Source organism: Neopsephotus bourkii, unplaced genomic scaffold, assembly GCF_033783945.1.
Source record: "Neopsephotus bourkii isolate Nb327-2 ecotype Australia unplaced genomic scaffold, CSIRO-AGI_Nbou_v1 NB_1441, whole genome shotgun sequence".
Classification (NCBI taxonomy): Eukaryota; Metazoa; Chordata; class Aves; order Psittaciformes; family Psittacidae; genus Neopsephotus; species Neopsephotus bourkii.
In genome coordinates, this window is record NW_026901918.1 from 650,040 (window position 1) to 659,154 (window position 9,115).

The window sequence follows — 9,115 nt, forward strand, 5'->3', positions numbered from 1 at the left end:
TATTAAAAAAGAAACCTATATTACAACAGCAGAATACCACCAGTCCTCCTTCCTTCCTTTCCTCCTTCTGTCCATCTCTCCTTCCTGTCCTTCCTGTTCTTCCTTTCCTTCCTTCCTTTATTCCCCCCCCCCTTTCCCAGCTAGCTGCTTCAAGAACTTCATGATATAGTTCACTGCAAATAGCAAAAAGTCATGTATTGGAGACTGATGAGACCTTCTTAAGAAATTCCTGACTTTAATAGCAGTTCCTGATGTGAAATTTGCAGAATACTTCCTCCTCAACTCTCTCTCCCAGTCAAAGGTGTATGTGAACAAAATTAACTTATTGGCTGTGGATGCTCATGTCAGTGTGGGAATACTGAGTGTGCTTCCTCCCTGTGCTGTAGACATGTCACCTGGCCGTACGTGTGATTATGTTAGTTGTCAAAGGGGCTGTGCAGAGAAGTGGAAATATTCTTTAAAGCAGAAGGCTGGTTGCTCTAATCTATTGGTATAGTTCAATGCCTTAACGTAAATCTGAAAGGTAGTGTGACCCTGAGTTATGACTTCAGGATTTGGGTCCACAGTAATAGTTGAATACAATAAATGGAATGCAGAATCCAGGCTTTGCTATAAGTACATTGTGAATCCTCCTGTGACAGACTTCCTCTGATAATGCAAATGAACATGCTAAACTTTTCACAGAGACATTTGCTAACTTATAAAAGCTTAAGCTGTCAGGTCTGATTCAGCTCTTGCCTTGGGTTTCTATTTACCTGCTTGGTATTTGCCTCCCAAAGCACACGTGTAGGAGTGCATGAAAATACGAGCTGCATAGCAAGTCAAGGAAGAGACTTGTTCTTGTTTCCTGCTCATTTTTTTTTGCCTTTCATTTCCCTAGGGAAATGGGCCCCTATACTTAGAAAGGTATAAGTGCCTGAGAAAGGTCTCCTGACTTCGTCTGTGCCTTCCCACTGGGAGTGGGCTGGAATCTGTGCTGTGGCCTGGGCCCAGTCCACAGTAACAAAGCAAAGCCTCGGGTGACAAGCCAAGAGAGCCTGTGAGAACAGCAATATGGTGGGATGAAAACCCACACCATCTCATGGGTGTCTTTGCATCCATTTTTGATGCACAGTTCTGACACCTTGGTGTGAACACCTCTAAATGCTGTTACAGCCAGTTTGTTTAGGAGAAGGAGCCTGAAAGAAGACGGGATGTGTGGAAAAAACGAAGGGAGACGAGCTCATCCTATAATGCAACAAGTCTCCTTTATTGAACGCTCGGTTACAGGTTATATAGCATCTATAATAAGCTCATACATATTGCAAAACCTAAGCTCATTATTGGTTAGTTGCTAACTGTCAGCGCTGCCCCTTTTGTGGTTAACTTTAGCAAGCTAGATCCTCTTTTTACCTCCTGTTATTGCAAATAGAGGCTTTCCAGCTAGCACAAGGATACAACGACCTTGCCTATGATTGGTTGCCTGGCTGTTGCTTATACCTTGCTTTTGTTACTGGCCCACAAGTTGTACGTGCTCTTCATGTCCCCGCTCTCCAAGCCACGTATCAATAAAACTCTCCACATTTCCCCTGTTTTCCTTTTGGACAATTCTTTCGTCAAATACGGCATGTGCCAAAGCCTCCATACGAGATGTTAAACACCTTAACAGACATGGTCCAAAAAGACATATTATTAATATTATCAGTACAGGCATGGCTAGTGTAATTAATATGCTCCGAAACCAGGGCTCTAAACCTAGGCTTTTCAGCCATTCATCCAGGCCAAGGCCGTCCTGTTTCTTCAATGCATGTAGGCCATCTTACAGCTGTTTTAGTTTAGTATGGATGGACCCTGAATGATCAGACAGATTCATACAACACATTCCTTCAAATTCTTCACACCCATGGCCTTGTGCCAAGAGTAAGAAGTCGATGGCTGCCCTATTTTGTAAAGCTGCGTGATTAACACTTTGAACATCTTGTGATAACATATCTATTAATTGAGATGTTAGATTAAGCTCATTTTTCGTCCAACATCCCAGTTGCTCTGCTAATTTCATTGCTTTAGCGGCGGCTAAGCCAGGCAAAAGTGTAGCAGAAGCCACTTGTGCAAAATCACTCCAGAAGGTTGGAGTACCCACTTCAGTACACTTCAATTCACGTACGCTACGTTTTGTTCTTTGATTACTGTTATTAGCCCATTGCATTAAAAGCGATATGTTGGGGTGAAATAGTGATAGTTTGCCGAGATAGCATGGGCCCCCTTGAGGAAATGCCGGTATGCCATTCCAAGCTTTATCACCACATATTAAAAATATGCCTGGTGATAATTTTAGCGGTTTTATAATATTAGTGCCATTGCAGCTGGAGTAGAGAAAATTGTATATAGAGCTTGAATCCAATGCAGAATCAAGAGACGCCCAAATTCAGATACATGGGTAACATCCATCTGCCAAATTTCGTTTGCTTGCAGGCCTCATGGATTTACACCAACTCCGAGGCCAAGACCACTATTATGATGGCTACAAGTAGGGCAGGCTCTTATCAGTGCCTTCGCTTCAGATAGGGGTATTTTGAATTCATTAACCAAGCCCTTGGCATTTTGATGGAACATAGAGTGGGCCTCTTATGCCAATTTTAACTTGGATATCGGTGTCTTTTGCGCCACTGAGACTAATTTATCCGCTCTAGTATTTCCTTCACCCAGGCCCACTTCCCATTTGTGACTTCTAACATGGATGATGGCATATACATGTTGTCTCAGCCTAGTTGCTCTTTTTAGCTGCATCAACAAATCAAATTGTCTAGGGTTTTTCACTTCTCTTATATAAGCATCTTCGATTCTATCCACTACTCCTGCCACATATAATGAGTCTGTTACCATATTTAATGGTCCCTTCAGATTCATTAATGCCCAAACAACGGCCAGGAGTTCCATTGTTTGTAGACTATCTGATTCCCTTGCCTTTAACACCTGATGCTTCCACCCCCCTTTATCCTGCCAGGTCACTGCGGCAGTTCGGGATTTCTTCCCGGCATCAGTAAAGGCGGTTATTGCCCCTGAAATAGGTTGACTCTCTTTCTGTGGACGAACTATCCAATCCCAACCTCCCATCCATTGTATAGGTGGTGGCCGCAATTTATCTGTCTCAATCATGCTGCTTACACCCAAAAGGGCCTCCTGCAGATCAGGACTATTTCTTAAATACCACTCAAAACTCTCCTTTTTCATAGGAATCCTGATTACTGCAGGCTCTTGACCCGTTATCTGAATCAATCGCTCACGACCTTTCTTAATTAAGGCCGCCATGTTTTCAATTTTTTGCACAAGAGTCTTTGTTTGCTGTAAAGGCGGGGAGATCCACTCTAATACCCATATCTCCCCCGTTTTCTTTTTCAATTGTGTAAGAGCTCCAAGAAGGTAGACCGGGCCATTCCAAATAGTTAAGTCAATGGGGAGGGTCAGATCACGGCAAAAAGCCTGTCCTTGGGTAACACAATCTAAAATCTCGTGCAGGGCTCGTCGGTGTTCTGCATCAAGGTGTATGCGTTGGGTTGGATCTGTACCTCTCAGCAAAGGACGCAGGACGGATAAGAGTTCATTAGGGACTCCTACTATTGGTTTGAGCCATTGAAGATCTCCTAACAGCTTCTGCGCGTCGTTCAAAGTTTGAATGTTAGCGCTGAGTTGCACCTTTTGAGGTGTTATAATCCGTTCTGATATCGTCCACCCCAGATATTTCCAAGGAGCTGTAGATTGGATCTTTTCAGGGGCTATGACAAGGGAAGCCTGCGCTAGCGTGTCCTGGATATCCATAATTTGCGCCTCTGAAAATGGGGTTGGCTGCATAAATAAGATGTCATCCATATAGTGATATATGATTACATGATTCGATTTTTGTCGAAGAGGCTGTAAGGCTGCATCCACATATATTTGACATAGGGTGGGTCTATTGTGCATGCCCTGGGGAAGTACAGTCCACTCGAATCGTTGATCCGGACCTTCTCGATTGAGTGCAGGCAATGTAGAAGCAAACCGCTTCATGTCTTGTGGATGGAGAGATATAGTAAAAAAGCAGTCTTTTAAATTAATAACCAATAGGGGCCATTCCCTCGGAATCATAGCAGGATTAGGCAGTCCAGGCTGTAGGGCCCCCATTGGTTCCATTTGTTTGTTAACAGCTCTTAAATCGTGTAGGAGGCGAAATTTTCCAGATTTTTTCTTAATCACAAAAATAGGTGTGTTCCAGGGGCTGGTAGACAATTGCAAGTGTCCTTGTTCAAGCTGTTCTCGAATTAAGTCATGGGCATGTTGAAGACTCTCCCTTTTCAGAGGCCATTGCTTAACCCACACCGGTTCGTTTGTAGTCCAGGTAATGGGGATTGGGAAAGTCCAAGCAATGGCCATTAGCCCAAAGGGTGCTCGCTCGTCAAAACCACCCCCAATTGAGCCAGAATGTCTCTGCCTATTAAACACTGAACAGCGGGGGGCAGCGTCACAACTGAAAAAACTGCGGTGATCTGTTTCCCATCTATCAGCACCTGCAGTAGTGGAGATTGGCTAGCCAGCTGCAACCCCCCTACTCCAGACACCGTGGTGGTTGCGGGCTGTATTGGCCATTCGTGTGGCCAATAATGCGAGCTAATAATGCTAGAGTCCGCCCCGGTATCCAGGAGTCCCATGAGGGTTTTTCATTGGCCTTGAAATTGCAATTCAATCTTTTTCTTTGGCCTGTCATTTAGATTCATAGTTAGAAGGGTAAGACCACCGGTAGATCCAAAACCATTGTTTCCCCTCTGATTCTTTGCCTCTTTAACAAGTTTTCCAGTCACTTGTTCCAAAGGTATTAATTGGGCAATTCGCTGCCCTGCCTTAATACTCATAGGTGGAAATGGGGTATATACCATAATCATAATTTCTCCAGTATAGTCAGCATCAATTACGCCTGGAAGGACAAACAGTCCCAGCATGGAGGCTGACGATCGCCCCAACAGCAAGGCTCCCATAACTTTTCCGTGGATTTGAACTGGGCCATGAACGCCAGTAGAAACTTTAGATGGATGGCTAATCATTAAAGTGACATCTACTGAGGCTGCCAGGTCCAAGCCGAGGCTTCCGCCGGTGGCTGGCTGGAGGCAACTGAAGGTGTCTGTGCTGCAGCGGCGACTTGTTTCGGAGCGCAGCCGCTGGGTCTCGTGCTTTGTTTGGAGTTTCCCTGTCCGCGCTGACAAATTGTGGTATTATGATTATCGGTGTGACATTTCTGGCACCACACTCCTGTCGCCATACAATTACGACGGAAATGTCCCATTCCTCCACATCGATAACAACGTGCGCGGCCATAGTTGCGATGGCCCACATTAGCCGAAGCTTGAAGGGCCGAAGCTTGAAGGGGAGCAAGAGCGGCTAACACTTGAGTCTGAGAGGCTTTTGCCTGCTCCTGGAGCCCTACCGCTAATTCCCTTATAGCCTCCACAACTAAGGCTTGCGTTCCCACTGGTATTGAAGCCATCTTTTCTAATGCTTCCTCTATGGTCCAATTAGCCCCTAATGTGTTTATCACTGATCTAGTTGCTTGATTACAATTCTGCAAAACACATTGCTTCAATAACATTCCCTTCATAAAATCTGGGACTCTGGCCCTTTCTATAGCAGCAGCGGCTTTATCAACAAAAGATCCAAGAGACTCATCTCTGCCCTGCTTAATGCCCATGTATGACGGAATTTCCCCTGGTTCCTTGACTCGATCTATTGCCAGGCGAACGAGCCACATGGCTTCTCAGCACTTCTCTGGCCCTATTAACGCCTGTGCCTCAGTCCGGATAAAAGGACCTAAACCCATTAGCTCGTCTATTGTAATCCCTGCCAGAGGATCTCCCGGTCCCCTCTGTACGGCAACACACTCGTTGACTAAACCCTGCCAGTGAGCGTTAAAAAGTAACTGTTGATGCTGGGTAAAGATCAATTTAGCTATGCCGCGACAATCGGCCGGTAATAAAATTTGAGTTCCCCAAATGTAGTCTAACATTTGGCATACTGGCTCACTCGTTACCCCGTATTGACTAACGGTCAAGCGTAATTGAGACAGAAGCTTCCAATCAAGTGCAGTGACTGTGGCTAATAAACCTCCTCCTGGGTTCTGCTGAAAAGTCACTGGGCACGCTAGGGAAGTTGCCACCGCAAGCGCCTCAGTATCCCCCTCGTTAATACCTTCTCTAGCCAGCGCGGCCCAAGCCTCTCTCCTTTCCTTAGCAATGGCCTCCACTAGGTCACTCTCTGCCCCAGGGATAGGCTCATTGCAAATTGGAGGGGCTGGTGGCGGGGCTGAATGCGGTAATGACTCCACAGGGGGTGCAGTGGGCTCCGCATCCCGACCAGCGGCCTCAGTGTCCAGTGCAGGAGGAGGCAGCACCACTTGCGTGAATGCGGGGGGCATAGGGGTGGAGGGAGACCAGTTATTATCATAATTACGATTCTTGCCCTGGGCAACAGCCGCTTGCTGGGCTGCCCGTTTTTCAGCCTGATATTGTAAGAGCTCATTATGAACCACCCTCCATAACTTTCCCAACTTTCTAGCAGTTTTATCATCTTCTAAAGTGCACTCCCAAAGAATATCACCAAATTTACGCCATTCCGTTAGCTCATGGACAGTATGAGGGTTAGCAAAAAGCCCCTTTGCCTGCCCGTAAGCTAACAGCCCAGGCAATTCTTTCTGTAGATCAATTCCCTTAACCTGTTGTTTCCCCAAAAAGGAAGTAAATTAATCATATGCCGCTTGCCTTTCCATTATCCCTTGTGTCAGCGCGCTGTTGCAGCCCTTCAAGGTATCGGCGGCACGTATCGACCGGGCTCATCTATACGGTCACCCAGGGCTCTCCTCGACTTAACGACATCCGTCCCGCGGCTGCGATCGGGACCCGAACTCCTTCGTCGTCCACTGTGGTGCTCGAGTGATATCACGTCGGGGTCACCATTTGTGGAAAAACGACGGGAGACGAGCTCATCCTATAATGCAACAAGTCTCCTTTATTGAACACTCGGTTACAGGTTATATAGCATCTATAATAAGCTCATACATATTGCAAAACCTAAGCTCATTATTGGTTAGTTGCTAACTGTCAGCGCCGCCCCTTTTGTGGTTAACTTTAGCAAGCTAGATCCTCTTTTTACCTCCTGTTATTGCAAATAGGGGCTTTCCAGCTAGCACAAGGATACAACGACCTTGCCTATGATTGGTTGCTTGGCTGTTGCTTATACCTTGCTTTTGTTACTGGCCCACAAGTTGTACGTGCTCTTCATGTCCCCGCTCTCCAAGCCACGTATCAATAAAACTCTCCACAGGGATGTAGTCTGGCTCCCAGGGTACACTTGCCTTGGGACAGAGGGGATCTGCTGGCAGAGACAAAGGCTCAAATCCTTCAGTTCCAGGGCTGCATGCTTTCACTCTTTGCAGTGACAAGCTGCTCTTCTATGCTGCAGCTGACATGGATCCCTGACCATAGTTCCTCTTTCTCCTGGCACTCACCACTTCACTCATCCCCTCTCCATTGCCCACACCTGGCAAGGAAGCACCACTCCCCTGCAGATGGAGAAAGCACCGGACTCCTATGGAAGCTCAGCTGGAAGAAGTTTGGGCACCGCATTTTTGCTTGCAATTTGACGGAAATAGCTGCTGAAAGCTGTCAAAGCTTCAAGGCAAGGTGTGAAAGAACAGGAGGCTTGGATCATTAAAGGCATTCCCACTGTCTTGAATATACACCACCTTGTTACCAGTATTTTGCTGTTCTTTGGTTATTATTTTTTGCGTGTGTGGTTATTATTTTGTGTGTGTGCCAAAATTAAGTCACAAGAGAAAGCCAGGTCTTAAGGGTGAAATTTCATATGTGCTGCATTCTTTCAGTTAGCTTGTAGCCTAGTCATATTTCCTACCCTTCTTTAAGTCATTTGTGTGGCTTTCACATTTATGCAGCTCTTTCCTCTTGGATTGTATGTTCATTTTGGCTAATAGCTTATGCCTTTGTCTTCCTTCATTGCATCCAAAAAAGTTGGAACAGAAGTAAATATTTTTGAGCTTTCTGTCTGGAATATTATCAGAATACATGAGTTTTATTAAAAGCTTCTTCCTCTGGGTAATGGGACCTTGGGACTTTCCCCATTGAAGTGCAGTAATTTCACTCCTTAGCCTATCCTGGATCTCTTGACAATTTCTTCTATAATATGAGATGCATTTTGCTTGCACTAAGGAGCAGTTACAAATCAATCAGCCTTCTCCCTCCTGCATGCTACAGCCTCTCTGTCTCCAGAGGGTGGCTGAGTGTTCTTACATGATTCAGCTGTATGACAGCAAAGGATCAGATCACTCACCTTGTCCTCTCTCCAACAGAGCTTCAGGGATTCAGCTGTTAGCAGGATCCTCAGAACAGGAAGACCGGGCAGAATGGGCATGTGATACATGCTTTAGTCAAGTGAGTTTACGAAGTCTGCTATTCTTATATGCTTCTCTGGTTAACATCTGCATCTCCTACTGCAGTAGCCAGCACACAAATTTGTTAGGTGATTCTTCTCTCTCAGTTGCAGGAAGGGGAAGTTACCCCTTGTTTATTGCACAGCAGAACTACCCTGTTACCTTGCATGATATTAATGGCTTCGGTTCTGGTTCTGATCTCTGTTTTGCTCAAAATAGCTCTCTTTTAATATCATGAAACGTATTTCTTTAGACATGACGACATAATGATAAAACTTGAAATAGACAGCTGATGCTGAAATGGGTTTTCTATTAAAAACTGAAATGACACTGACACAATTATGGGAGGATATTTGGCTGTGGAAACATATACAGCCTGCATAGATCTACATGTGATATAGGCAGCTAGGCACAAGAATGAAGGGTGGAAGTGTCTTCTCTGGCTCTGCGCAAGTGACTGGCATGAAAGAATGAGAGAATCTAATCTTTTCTCATGGCCTCTCTAATAGGACTCAAAACCAGAGTCCTCTGGTTACATGCCACACCACCATTGTACTGTGGTGCTGTAGAGTCTTTTTAGTCTTGTTTATTTCAGAAGGGCAGAGAGGAATCGGTGAGCCAAAGGACCTTGTCATTGGTAATGAGAATTTGTGTGCCAGGTTTTTGCTCTCA